General features: G+C 37.4%; 1 long non-coding RNA gene across 17 annotated transcripts in view; it reads right to left on the bottom strand.

Annotated features, from left to right (window-relative positions):
• Positions 1-12,356, bottom strand: part of LOC140636580 (uncharacterized) — a 456,565-nt gene extending 444,209 nt beyond the window's left edge. For all 17 annotated transcript variants that reach the window (XR_012033782.1, XR_012033777.1, XR_012033785.1 and 14 more), the window contains exon 1: positions 12,258-12,356. This is a non-coding gene — a long non-coding RNA (uncharacterized lncRNA). The remainder of the gene's footprint in view (positions 1-12,257) is intronic.
• Between the last annotated feature and the right edge of the window lie 2,594 nt (positions 12,357-14,950).

Raw genomic sequence — 14,950 nt, 5'->3', positions numbered from 1 at the left:
AAATAAATAAATAAAACATATTTGAAACACAGTCATAAGAGCATGTTCCACCAGATTTAGCCACATTTTCCCCCAATAATATCCTTACTATGGAGATGGCAGTTTTTCCACCTAACCAGTGACTTCTACATACATAACATATAAACTAATTGTGGTTCAATTTTGAAGTAGGAAAAGCTGTGGGAGGCTGTGGGGGCAGCCTCTAAATGATCCTCAATGGCCTCTACCTCCTGGTATTCATGCCCTATGTAGTCCTCCCTCCTGAGAGTGCGCTGGACCTTGACATTCACTTCTGTAAACAGAATTCAAGAAAAATGATGAGATGTCATTTCTGAGATTAAGCTGCAAAGAGACCATGGCTTGCCTCTCACTCACTCACTCTGAGACAAGTCAAATGCCACGCTGTGAGCTGCCATGGAGGAGCCCATGGGGCAAGAAACTGAGGAAGGACTGAATCCTGCCAACAACCACATAAGTGAGTTTGAAAGCAGGTCCTCTCCCAGATGAGCCTTCACACAAGACTACATTCCGAGCCAGCACTTTAATAACAGCCTTGTGAGAGACACTGAGGCAGAGGCTTCTAGCCAAGTCACGTCTGGATTCCTGATCCACAGAAACTTTGAGATAATAGATGTTTGTTGTTTGGGGCTGCTAAGTTTTCACGGTTATGTGTTACAAAGCAAGAGATAACTAACATATATACCAAGAAAGCACTTTCAAATTGTGTCCCGCCTCCCTTTGAAGTCTTGTACTTTTACCCAACACTGCTTATATCGTAAAATTCTGTCTCCCTGTGCCTTGTTGAACAAAAGAGAAGCTGGAAGTTGGACCTGGAATGAGGCTACCTACAAAGGTGGCAAGTTAAAGGACAATAATAACAGCCATTGGATTCCTTTTCGTTCCGAATATCATCCCATAACAATATGACATGGGATATTAACAAACCCTAGCAGAGTGTCTGTTGCCTATAATTTGAATTATTCGTTCAACCTGTCAGAACGTGATGATTTTCTTTCCTGGGGTTAGTTTGGGGAATCTTTAAGTTCAGGTAACCAAGGGAGACCATACCCTCTCCACCTAAAGAAGAGCAGCACATCCCCATTTCCCACCACCTGGAAGTATTACAGCCAATCTCTACTTTAGCCACTCTTTTCTGGTAGTCCCCTGAAGTTCTGCGCTTGACTTCACCACTCACAGAAGCAAATAGAATGTGATAAACTCCCAAGCTATACCAGAAAAGAAAATTAAATCAATTAAGATCATTAAGAGTTTGTAATTCAAATCGAATTACTTTTGGATTAAATACCATCATTTCTCTAATATAAACTCATTTATTTAGCTGAACCAAAGAGGAGCTCTTTTTATATCTAAATGAGTAACCCTCTCCTCGCTTATCTTTGAAAAGCTAAGGAATTCCTCCAGAACACTGTACAAGGTTGCTCCTATCATCCCGAAATAAATATAATACTAATCAAAACAGACAGCCCTATAGAGTACCGCCACTGGTTATTAGCTATAAGGCACTACACAGTAGGTCTTCTTGAGCACAGCAGCTACACTGAGATTAGGCTTTCCAAATTCAAAGAGGCAGCTCTGGGCTACAGAGAACTTCCAAATATGAAGACAAAAAATACATTTAACAGACCTCGGAAAGCATCACTCCCTCGCCCCATGGCCTCATCATGAGGGGAACCAGTCCAACAGGGACAATCCAAAGAAGGAGAGGCTAAGAGAATCCCCCTATTTCCACCTCTTTGTTTTAATCTTTCCGCAGCATTGGCCTACATAAAAATCAATACATATGTCAACCTTTCATCATCAACAGTTCTTTTAAATAGGCTTCCATTCTGGGAATAGCCACAGATTTAAGGCCAAACTCTCTACTGTGGCACCACTGAATGCCAAGTAAGAACACCTAAAACAGAATTTGGCCATAACAGCACTGATCCTCCCCACCGCCATTTAAAATGTGCTTTATAGGAAGCAATGGAAAAACATGCTTTTCTTGTAAACCACTCTTGATATAGTCCATCTACAAACAAAGAAATCTAATTTCAATTTTAAGGTTCCCTTTGCCAGATTCAATAAAATTTTAAGCCTATGCTTTTTTTTTAATGCGTCTTTTTCTCCTCCGTTGTATTGAGTAATAATTGACATATATCACCGCGTAAGTGTAAGGCATGCGGCACGACAGCTTGACTTTTATATATTGTGAAATAATTACCTCAATGGCTTCAGCTAACATCCTTTTTTTCATTTAGATACAATAAAAAGAAAAGAAAGAAGAAAAAAAGGAAAACATATTCTCCTTGTGATAAGAATTCACAAGACTTACTCCCTTAAGAACTTTCCCATATATCACACTAATTACAGTCATCATGTTGTATATTACATTCCTACTACTTATTTGTCTTATAAGTGGAAGTTTATACCTTTTGACTCTCTTTCTCCAACTCCTCCTCCCCCCACTCTCAGCCACTGGTAACCACAAGTCTGATCCCTTTTCCTATGAGTTTGGTTGTGTTTGTTTGTTTGTTTGTTTGTTTGTTTGTTTTAGATTCCACATATAAGTGAGATCATACAGTGTTTGACTTTGTCTGACTTATTTTACCTAGTGTAATGCCTTCAAGGTTCATTCATGTTGTCAAAAATGGTAAGATTTCCTTGTTTGAGTTTTTTTATGGTTGGATGATATTCCATTATATATCCACCAGCCACAACTTCTTTGTCCAGTCACCCATCAATAGACAATTAGGTTGTTTCCATGTCTTGTCTATTGTAAATAATGCTATGATACCTTTTTCAGTAAGTGTTTTCATTTCCTTTGGATATATCTCCAGAAGTAGAATTGCCCGATCATACGGTGGTTCTATTTTTACTATTTTGAGGATCCTCCATATCGTATTCCATAATGGCTATGACAATTTACAATCCCACTAACAGTGCACAAGGTTTCCCTTTTCTCTACATCCATGTCACCACTTGTTCTCTCTTATCTTCTTAGTGATAGCCATCCTAACAGACTTGAGGGGGTATCTCATTATGGCTTTAATTTCCATTTCCCTAATGACTAGTGATGTTGAGCATCTTTTCATGCACCTATTAGCCTTTCATAGTTTTTTTGAATAAATGTCTATTCAGGTCCTCCGTCCATTTTTTAATTGGGTTATTTGGGGGTTTTTTTTTGCTACTAAGCAGTATGAGCTCTTTATATATTTTGGATATTAATCCCTCATCAGATAGATGGTTTGCACATATTTTTTCCCATTCTGTAGAAGGTCTTTACACTTTGTTGATGTCTTCTTTTGCCATGCAAAAGCTTCTTGATTTTATATAGTCCAGTTTGTTTATTTTTTGTTGCTTTTGCTTCAGGCATCACATCCAAAAAATCATTACCAAGACCCATGTCAATGAGTCTTATTCCTATGTTTTCTTCTAGGAATTCATGGTTTGAAGTCTTACTTTTAAGTCTTTAATCCATTTTGAGTTAATTTTTGTGAGTGGGGTAAGATATTAGTCCAATTTTATTCTTTTACATGTAAATACCCAATCATCCCAGCACTCTTTATTGAAAACACTATCTTTTCTCCTCTGAGTATTCTTGGCTCCTTTGTCAATACTAGTTGACTGTATATGTTTGGGTTTATTTCTGGGCTCTCAATTCTGATCCACTGATCTATTTGTTTTTATGCCAGCACCATACTGTTTTGATGACTGTAGATTTATATTATAGCTTAAATCAGAAAGTTGATGCCTCCCGCTTTGTTCTTTCTTAGAATTCCTTTGGCTATTCATAATCTTTTGTGGCTCCATATAAATTTTAGGATTTTTTTTTCAACTTCTGTAAAAACTGACACTGGAATCTGGATAAATGTTGCATTAAATTTATAGATGGCCGTTTGGTAATACTGGCACTTTAACAATATTATTTCTTCTCATCCATGAACACAGGATACCTTTCCATTTATTTGTCTTTGATTTTTTTTCATCAGTATCTTAGAGTCTTCAGAGTAGAGATCTTTCACCTCCTTAGTTAAATTCATTCCTAAGGATTTTATTGTTTTTGATGCAATTATAAGGAATTGATTTATTTCTTTTTCAGAAATTTCATTGTTAGTATATAAAAATGCCACTGATTTTTGGATGTTAATTTTGCATCTTACAACTTTACTGAGTTCATTGATTAGATCTAATAGGTTTTTGGTTGAGTCTTTAGGATTTCCTATATATAAAATCATGTCATTTGCAAATAGGGTTCATTTTACTTCCTTATTTTCAGTTCTAATACCTTTTAGTTCTTTTTCTTGCCTGATTGCTCTAGCTGGGACTTCTAGTACTATTCTGAGTAGGAGTGATGAGAGTGAGCACTCTTGTCTTATTCCTCATCTTCGACAAAATCTTCAACCTTTCATCACTGAGTATGATGTTGGCTGTGGGCTTGCCATATATGTCCTTTATTATGTTGAGATATGCTTCTTCTATGCCTAATATGTTAAGAGTTTTTATCATGAATAGATGTTGAATATCTCAAAATTCTATTGAGATGATCACATGATTATTTTCTTTTATTCTATTAATGTGATGTATCACACTGCATATGGTTCAACTATCTTTGCCCCCAGGTATAAATCCCACTTGATCACACTGTATGATCCTTTTTAATGTGCTGGTACACTCAGTTTGTATTTTATTCAAAATTTTGGAATCTATATTTATCAGGGATATTGGTCTATAATTTTCTTTTCTAGTAGTGCCTAATTCTGGTTTTGGTATCAGGATAATGCTGCCCTTGTAAAATGAGTTTGGAAATGCTCCCTCCTCTTCATTGTTTTGAAAAAGCGTGAGAAGGACTGGTGTCAACTTTTCTTTCAACGTTTGGTAAAATTCACCAATGGAGCCATCTATCTGATTCTGAACGTTTCTTCACTGGGAGACTTTTCATTACTGATATAATCTCCTTAGTGGTAAATGGTTTATTCAGATTTTTTATTTCTTCCTGATTCAGTCTTGGTAAGTTGTATATTTCTAAAAATTTTCCCATTTCTTCCAGATTGTAACATCAGGTTCTTTTATTAGTTGTGATGTTTCCTTTTCCATTTATATTTTGTTGATCCTCTCTTTTTTTCCTTGGTTAGTCTATAGCTAAGGCTTCATTAATTTTATCATTTCAAAAACCAAGTCTTAGTTCGGTTAATATTTTCTACTCTTTTTCTCTAATTTTTATTATTTCCTTTCTTCTGATGACTTTGAACTCAGTTTGTTCTTTTCTCCCTAGTTCTTTAAGGTGTGGAGTTAGGTTGTTTATTTAGAATCTTTCTTGCTTCTTAATTAGGCATTTACTGCTATAAACTTCCCTCTTAGAACTGCTTTTGCTACATCCCACAAGTTTTGGTATATTTTGTTTCATTTTTGTTTGCCTTAATATTTCCCCCTTAACTTACTCATTGGTCCATTGGTCTTTCAGAAAAGTATTGTCTAGGGATGCCTGGGTGGCTCAGCGGTTAAGCATCTGCCTTCGGCTCAGGGTGTGATCCTGGAGTCCCAGGATTGAGTCCCACATCAGGCTCCATGCATGGAGCCTGCTTCTCTTCTCCCTCTGCCTATGTCTCTGCCTCTCTCTGTGTCTCATGACTAAATAAATAAAATCTTAAAAAATAAAGTGTTGTCTAATTTCCATATGTTCATGAATTTCCCAATTTTCCTGTTATTGATTTCAAGTTTCATACCATTGTGGTCAGAGAAAATATTTGATATGAATTCAATCTTCTTGAATTTGCTAAGACTTGTATCCCAACATATGGTCTTTCCTAGAAAATGTTCCATTTGCACTTGAGGAAAAAAGTGTATTCTGTTGTTATTGAATAGAATGTTCTGTAGATAGATGTCTGTAAGTCCATTTGGTCTATAACGTTGTTCAAATCCACTGTTTCTTTATTCATTCTTTGTCTGGATGATCCACCTATTGATGGGAGTGGAGTAATAAACCTCCCAAATATAGCTATATTACTATTTCTCCTTTCAGCTCTGCTATTTTTGTTCTATTTAGGTGCTCCTATGTTGGGTGCACAAATATTTACAATTGTCATATCTTCTTGAAGTATTGCCCCCTTTATCATTATATAATGACCTTCTTTGTCTCTCTTTTACCATTTTTAAACTCAATTTTGTCTGATATGAGGAGAGTTACCCTGCTTGTTTTGGTGACCATATGCTTGAAATATCTTTTTCTATCTCTTCACTCTCAGTTATTCTGTATCTTTAAGGCTAAAGGGAGCCCCTTGTAGGAAGCATATTTGGATCTTGGGTTTTTTTTTTTTTAATCCATTCAGCCTTTCTACGTCTTTTTATTGGAGTTTAATCTAGTACGTAAGGTAATTATTGATAGGTAAGGACTTAACTATTGCCATTTTGTTCATTGCTTTCTAGTTATTTCGTAGATACATTGTTTCTTAGCCTTCTTATCCTACTGTCTTTTTTTGTGTGTTTTGATGTCTTTTGATATCAGTTTGTTTGATTTCTTTATCATGTTCTTTTGTGTGTAATTACTAAAGAACTTTCCCTTGTGGTTACCATAAAGCTTACATAAAATACCTTAAACTTTTAACACCCTATTTTAAACTGATAGCAACTTAACTTCAATAGCATTCATAAACCCTACACTTTAATTTCGCCTCCTTCTCACATTTAAGTTATTGCTGTTACAATTTATATGTTCTTATATTGTGTAACTAATAAAAGGTTATTGTAGTTATAGTTATTTTAATATGTTAATTTTTTTAAACTTTAAAACTAGCATTGTAAATAAATTATGCACCACTATTACCATATTGCAGAATCTAATTATGACTATATATTTACCATTACCAGAGAGACTTAGGCTACCTTTTTATGTTTTTATGATATTAACTAATATTTTTTTACTTCCACTCAAAGAACCTCCTATAGCATCTCTTATAAGTCAGGTCTGGTGGTAATGAACTCCCTCAGCTTTTGTTTGTGCAGAAAAAGTCTTTATCCATTCTTCTTTTTGGAAGGACAACTTCACCAGGTATAGAATCCTTGGCTGACAAAAGAAAAAAAAAAAAAGAATTCTTGACTGACAGTTATTTTCTTTCCATATTTTGAATACAACTTCTCATTTTCTCCTGGTCTGAAAGTTTCTGTTGAGAAATCTGTCAATAATCTTATGGGGGATCCCTTTTATATAACTTCTCTCTTTTCTCTTGCTGTTCTTAAAATTCTTTCTCTGTCTTTAACTTTTGACAATTTAATTACAAAGTGTGTCAGTGTAGCCCTATTTGGGTTCAACCTACTTGGGGTCTTTTGAATCTCATGCATCTGGATGTCCATTTCTCTCCCCAGGTTAAGAGCCTTGTTGCTTGAAATATACTTTCTGTCCCTTTCTCTTTCTCTTCTCCTTCTGAGATTCCTATAATGTAAATACTGTTTCTTTTCATTGTGCTCCATAGTTTCCGTAGGATTTCTTCACTCTTTTTCTTTTTCCTTTTTGCTCCTCTGGGTAATTTCAAATATTCTATCCTCCAGCTCATTGATTCTTCTGCATTGTCTAGTCTACTTTTGAAACACCACTGAATTCTTCAGTTCATTTACTGAATCATTCAACTATAGGATTGGCAGCGGGTGGGGGGGGCACAGTTTACGGTTACAATTTCCTTGTTAAATTTCTCATTTTGTTCCTGCACTGTTTTCCTAATTTCATTTAGTTATTTGTCTGTGTTTTCTTATAGTTCACTAAACTTCCTTATGAGGATTATTCTGAATTTTTTGACAGTTCATAGATCTCCATTTCTTTAGAGTCAGTTAATGGAACTTTACTAGTTCCCTCAATGGTATCATTTACCTGATTTTTCATGATGCTTGATTCCTTATATTAGTACCTGCACATTTGAATAATCAAGCTCCTCTTCTAGACTTTATAAGTTTGCTTTGGAAGCTGCAGTTCTTCACCACTCAGCTTAGTTTGGGTTTCTGGGTTATGTCTTTGGGGAGGGGGAGCCTGCTACCATGGTCTATTTTGGGACAAGGCAACTGTTCAAGCTCTGAGAACAAGGATAAGGGGTGTACCACTGGCTGATAACAAATGGATGAGATTGCTGGCTTGGTTACCCACCCAACAGGCTGTTGGATGGACTCCACTGTTGTCTGGATTTTCTGGTCAGGCTCACTAGATAGTTGGGACTGGGTATTAGATTAATAGATGGTAATATGAAGTAACCTCCCTGCCCTGGCAGGGCAGGAGAATGGGACCCAATGCTTATACAGCTCATTGTTTGTGGACCCGAATCAGTCAAGAGTGAACACTGAACTTCTTGGTCAGTTTTGCTCTTCAGGCAGGGAAAGCCAAAGGCTGTGCTCCCTATTCAAATGCTGTTGTGCATAGGACTGTTGGATGGGCTACATAGTTTCCCATGCATTCTGGTTAAGTTCCTTGATCAGATAGTCTGAAGGCTATATTCAGCAATGGGCAGGGCTACAAATTAAATTCCCTACCCACGCACAGTGGGGGAAGCAGCTCTAATGCTCGTAAAGCTCTTTTTTGACTTAATTCATGCTGATCTGCACCCTAAGTTCCTGACCAAGCAGGGCCACTGGCTTTTCTCTGCAAACTAATGGCTCTGCCCACCCACCTCTCTTCACTCAAGTGCTGCTGGACCATGCATCTTCCAGGAGTTGTCTCCAGCCCTTCTGGTGAAACAGGGCTGGAAGACACTCCATAGCAGGTGGGGCTATGGTCTAGCTCATTGCCTGGATATCAGAAAACAGGATTCCGGTGATCTCAAAACTCATTTGAGGATCTGTTTCAAACAGATCTGCACCCTGCCGAGCTCCCAGTCAGAGGGTAACCCAATTTGGTTCCTTAGTCAGAGAGCAAAACCACTGGTTGGGATTACTACTTGGGCACCATGGGTATGAACTCAGCCTGCCAAAATCCATGTACTGGTTGCTGCGAGTCCCTCCCTCTTCTCCATCACAGTCAGATTCCCACTGGTTGAGCACCACAGATTCTTCTGCAATCCCTGAGGTATGAGATCAGAGTAAGGGCTCCCACAAAACAACCCATAATGCTAGCCGGTAGCTGGTTGTCCCCACTGTGCTCACTTTTCCCATTGAAGGACTGGATGCTCAGAAGAAATTTGTTGGTGTGGTGCTGCACTGGCCTGGGAGAGAGGCAATGCAGTCAGTAGCCACTTCTCTTACCCTTCTGATACAATCTCTTTTGATCTCTGTGGTACAGAGGATGCTTCAACTTCACCCATGTATTCTAGGATGCTCTCAGTGGTGTCTTGTTGTTGAATACCTGTTAGTTATTTTTCTTGTGGGAGCAAAGTCAGGAACAGTCTATATCACCATCTTGGTGACATTACCCCACCACAACCACCACACATACACTTTTTAAACTATGTTCCTTACACAGGGTGCCTGGGTGGCTGTCAGTTTAGCATTCAACTCTTGATTGCAGCTCAGGTCATGATCTCAGGGTCCTGAGATCAAGCCCTTCAGGTTGATCTGATTCAGGTTGACCTGAATCATCCTTCAGGTTCCCAGCAGAGTGTCTGAGATTCTTTCTCCCTCACCCTTTTTCCCTCTCCCTACTCTCTCTCTCTCTCACTCTCTCTCTCTCTCTCATAAAATAAATAAATATTTTTTTAAAAATCTTTCCCTTATACTTATACTAGTGCTCAGATATTTATGAAAAAAATGTTTGAAAAGTCAGAGATCCAAGGTATGATACCTACACCAAGCACAAGGAGCACAAAAGAGCAAAGTGGGACAAAGACAATGGGTTTCTTTCTAATGTATTAACAAATAAAAAAATAAAATGTGTTAATTTGTTAAGTTATCAAATGAAATGAAAAAATAGAAGGGTTAGTGTAATATCTTTTTAAGAATAAAACAAAATTATTTATATATTTCCCTATTGTATTTATCTTTTTATTCATCAGATTGCTTGTTGTGCTTTTTAATGCACATTTTTAAAAATAAAAATTATTCTAGCTCTCATCAAAATTGGCAGTATTTTTCATAATACACAAAAATTCGTCATGTTTATAGCAGAAAGCCTGAGAGAAAGTCACTAACTTTAAAGAATGCAGGATGAAAAAAATATTGTTGTAGAAATTTCCTTATGTTCACACTCCTGACCTTCAAGAAAACCAAAAAATGCATTCATTTGAAAGAAATACTCATAAAATAATACTATAATGACTATATAGAATAATGAATATATTGGTCAGAATAATCAATTCTGTACATCAAAATTAAAATGCTGAACATTTTAATGTTTTCATCTTATAAAATTATTTAACATCCTTCACTAACTTTCCTGAGAAGTTCCCAAAAATATATATCTACATTAGTTCTACTTCCTAATCCCATAAAGGTATAATTTTATTAAGCATTTTAGTAAAATAATTCTGTGCCCTATAAATAAGATGATTTAAAAATCTGTCCTTCACAGGCAATAAAACTTGTAAAATCTAAATAAAGTCTGTAGTTTAATAATATTATACCAATGTGAATTTCTTATTTTGATAAACATACCATGGTTATGTGTAAGATGCTGGCATTAGGGGAAGCAGGGTGAAGGATATACAGAACCTCTCTGTACTATCTTTACAAGTCTTCCGTAAATTTTTAATTATTTAAAAATAAAAGTTTTTTTTAAAGAAAATCATGTTTTGAATTTCAGTATGATAGGCATTTGGAGAAGAAAAACTTGTAACATTTTATATGGAACCTATTCATAAACATGCAATTAACAGACAACTTGTGTTCTCAATTAACTTCTGACATCAAGCCTATTTTATGGATCTAGAGACCACACTAAGGCAACAGGGTTATGACCAACATGAGCACAATATATCTGTATTCTCACGCAGACTACAGCCTTTCGAAGTCTCTGTAAATCAACATCTATTTTTAGTCACAGAAAATAGGGGAAGCAGTTATTTCTAGATTAGAATCTCCAAATGAGTAAAGCATTTTAAAAAGCAAGTATTATGAAACATCGTATTCTTGGAACAAAGCACAATACTGAGCTTACCTGTCCATGTTCATTATTTACATGGAAATAGTCCATGTAGAACTAATACCTACCTTGACTCATGAGAATGTTGAAGTCTTTCTGACCAGCAGGCACATTATTTAATCCCTTAATAAAGAGTGAAATCCCATTTATACCAAAGTGTAATGGTGTCTACACATCTGCCCAATGAAGAATCCCACTGTCAGCTCAAACCCAACACTGAAATTATTCCTCCTGGCCAAAAGCCAAAAGAACCCATAACCCTCCTCTCCACTTAACTACAGAATTCAACAAGAAAATTACTCAGATGGAAATGGATAAAATGCATAGCTGAGAGGGTGCCTGGGTGGCTCAGTCAGTGAAGGGTCTGCTTCGGCCAAGGTCATGATCCCGGGGGCCTGGGATCCAGCCTCCCATGGGGTTCCCTGCTGGGCAGGGGGTCCGCTTCTCCCTCTGTGGTCTGCCCTTCCCCCCGGCTCATGCTCCTTCTCTCTCTCTCAAATAAAATCTTAAAAAAAAAAAAAAGCATAGCTTAAAAAAAATAGAAGAGTTACATTGAAATAATAATGGACACAAATATTTTGCAGTGTATCAGAGAAAGCAAGCCACAGAATCTATAAACGATGTAGGCAAAAGAAATCAAATCTTTACTCAAATCTGCAAGTAATAAAAAGCATACTGTTACCAGGAGGGTTCTGACTCCAGCACAAACCAATGAGACAAGGCAAAATAGCATGGAGAAAAGAGGACATGGAAAGACTGAACAACTAACAAACAGGAGAAATAGGAACCAGACCAGAACAGAAACAGCTTCCATGGTGAGCAGAGATACAAAATTACAGGTCATCAGTTCCTAATCAGGAGGGGCCAGAAGTGAATAGCTGAGTCCTTTGGCATACCATTTGATATTTTTGTTTAATACAATTGCACTTAAGAAAAAAAAAAAAAAAAACAATTGCACTTAAGGGACGCCTGGGTGGCTCAGTGGTTGAGCACCTGCCTTCAGCTCAGGACGTGATCCCGGGGTCCTGGGATGGAGTCCCACACCGGGCTCCCCACAGGGAGCCTGCTCCTCCCTCTGCCTGTGTCTCTGCCTCCCTCTCTGTGTCGCTCATGAATAAATTATGTATATATATTTGCACTTAAAACAATAGTATAATAATATAAAATAACATATATAATAAAAATATAATAATAAAGTGCAACTCACATTCCACAACATGGGTTCACTCATTCTTGATACATTTATCGCCGCCTTAAACCTGAGTTAAAGAAACTTTCCAGGTGTCCCTATCCCTGCCTGAGTGACCTATCAGACTGAGTGACCTCACAATGGTGTTCACTCTGTGCCTAGAGGGGCCCAGGAGGGCAGCGGCTTAATGGTTGACCCACCACTCACCCTCCAGTGCAGAATGCTACTCTACCAAGCCTTATTTCTGGGTGCTCCAAGCTAAACATCATTTATTTGACATGTTTTACATTTAAAATGAAGTAGAGGGTGCTTGGTTCAATTAAGTGTCAGATGCTTGATTTCAGCTCTGATCATGATTTCAGGGTTGTGGGATCCAGCCCCACGACAGACTCCATGCTGGACCTGGACCTACCAGGGATTCTCTTGCTCCCTCTCTCTCTGTCCCCACCTCCCCACACACACACACACTAAAATATGAATAAAATAAAATAAAATAAAATAAAATAAAATAAAATAAAATAAAATAGTAGTAACTGCCAGCAAGGCTCAAAGGAGAATAATGAAGTATTTACTTTTAAAAAGAATATTTGAGGGGCATCTGGGTGGCTCAGTCGATTATCTGCCTTTGGCTCAGGTCCTGACCTCAGGGTCCTGGGATCGAGCCCTAAGTCAGGCTCCTTGCTCAGCAGGCAGCCTGCTTCTCCTTCTCTCTCTGCCTGCTGCTCCCCTTGCTTCTGCTCTCTCTCTTTGTCAAATAAATGAATAAAAGCTTTTAAAAAAATAAATAAATAAAAAGGATATTTGAGATTTATCTATGTTAAGAACTGCTAGTTTGTTATTATGCTTAATAACATTGAATATATGCTACAGATGCTATTTTGTATAAATATTTCATACTTCAAAAAAAAAGATTGCTGAAAGTTCCAAAATGACATTTTCATACATATGCAAACATTTATACAGATAAAAAACATATATATTAGCCTTTATATTTGCTCTTCCAAAACTGTTTTTCAGGAAATATTTCATTTTCATTCCGTAGTCCTCCGAAGAGGCAGCTAAAAAGTACCACATACTATATTAGTTTTAAATACTCAAAACAAAAGTCACAAAGCCCTCCGCAGTATCATACACTGAATCAGTGAAAGGCAGGATAAGGAGCAACTTTCAAAACGTTACAGTAATTCCACAGTTCATAAAAGTTGTATACCTTATTAAGATTTCAACATAAAAAAAAACAACAACAAAAAAAGATTTCAACATAAATAATTTAATGTTAGTAAAGATAATTATTTTTAAATCCCTTAAATTATAAATGTACTACATTAATAGACTATAGTCCATTACACAGGTCTCCAGAAGTTCTGAGTATGCACTGAAATAAAATAAATGTTCATATCATTTTCTTCTCACTTTCATGACTTGAGGTTAATTGTAAGCTTCTAAGAACAATCTAGACTTCACTTGAACTAGCTTCAAATGAGAGGTCAGCAATGAAATAAGCAAACATTTTTAGCTAGAGGTCTGTTTTCAATGAACAAGTATAAGAACATGCATTCTTTAATTCCTTGAAGCATTTTTTTTCAATCAAATGATTTAGTGAAGGCATTTGGCCTGCTTTCCTAAAAGGATTACAGGTGCTAAGGAAATCAAACTAAAATGGAAATGGGGGATATTTTAATGAAATGGAAAAATCATTAGGCTATTCCAGAGGAAAGCTCCCACTTCCCCAAATTATCTCCACATCTTCACCTTGCCCAGTGACGGCAGCCCCTACCGGAAGGGGCAAGTGGAAGAACAAAAGAGGTCCCAACTGTGGACTCATGAACTTTCTAAGCACTCCTCCATGTTCGTCATTGAATACTTGCTCAATGCCCATGTGCTTGGCACTGGGCTACAGGGAAACACTGATGAGCCAAAGGATATAGCACCTTCTTCCTGGAGTTGTCATCTGGTAGGAGAGGCAGACAACAAACCCAGTATTTGATTCAACTTTCTGATAATGGCTAGGAAGAAGAATTTGAGAAAGAAGTTCCCTACACTAGACGGGAGGTTCAAATACATTTAGGGAGATGGGGCAAGTGAGGAGAGGAACATCCATCTCCTTATATAAAAACAGCAATGACAATGAAACCAGAAACAGCTTCCACATGGAGAGAAGGTTCTATGTGACAAAGTATTTCACATGCATTATCTCATTTAATTTTCACAGCCCGGCGGGGGAAGGAGAGGGTAGGTTTTACTGTCCTGATTATTCCGATCAGGAAACTGAAGCTCAGAGAGAGCCACTGCCTAGGCATTCAACTCTGTGGATAGTCTTCACTGGAGTGACCCCAACAGGGATCACACACCCTAACCACCCAAGGAGAGGAGTTTGCTGCACTGCCTGGACCACAGAGGTTCAGCAGAGGCCATTCCTGAGAAACATCCTCAAGACCAGGATTTTCCTCCTTAAATAACCTTCAATAAGTATGAGAGTAGGCATGTCCCTCTCCTAGGGCCCAAAGAAGAAACCGTCCCACCCCACAGTCCTAGACACCCCAGCGAAACAGAAGAATCTCTTACAAATGTAGTTTGTCGTTTATGTATACAATGGAATATTACTCAGCTATTAGAAATGACAAATACCCACCATTTGCTTCAACGTGGATGGAACTGGAGGGTATTATGCTGAGTGAAGTAAGTCAGTCGGAGAAGGACAAACATTATAT

The sequence above is a fragment of the Canis lupus genome, chromosome 7, assembly GCF_048164855.1.
Source record: "Canis lupus baileyi chromosome 7, mCanLup2.hap1, whole genome shotgun sequence".
In the NCBI taxonomy this organism is placed as follows: domain Eukaryota; kingdom Metazoa; phylum Chordata; class Mammalia; order Carnivora; family Canidae; genus Canis; species Canis lupus.
This window is presented reverse-complemented; position numbering and strand designations above follow the sequence as displayed.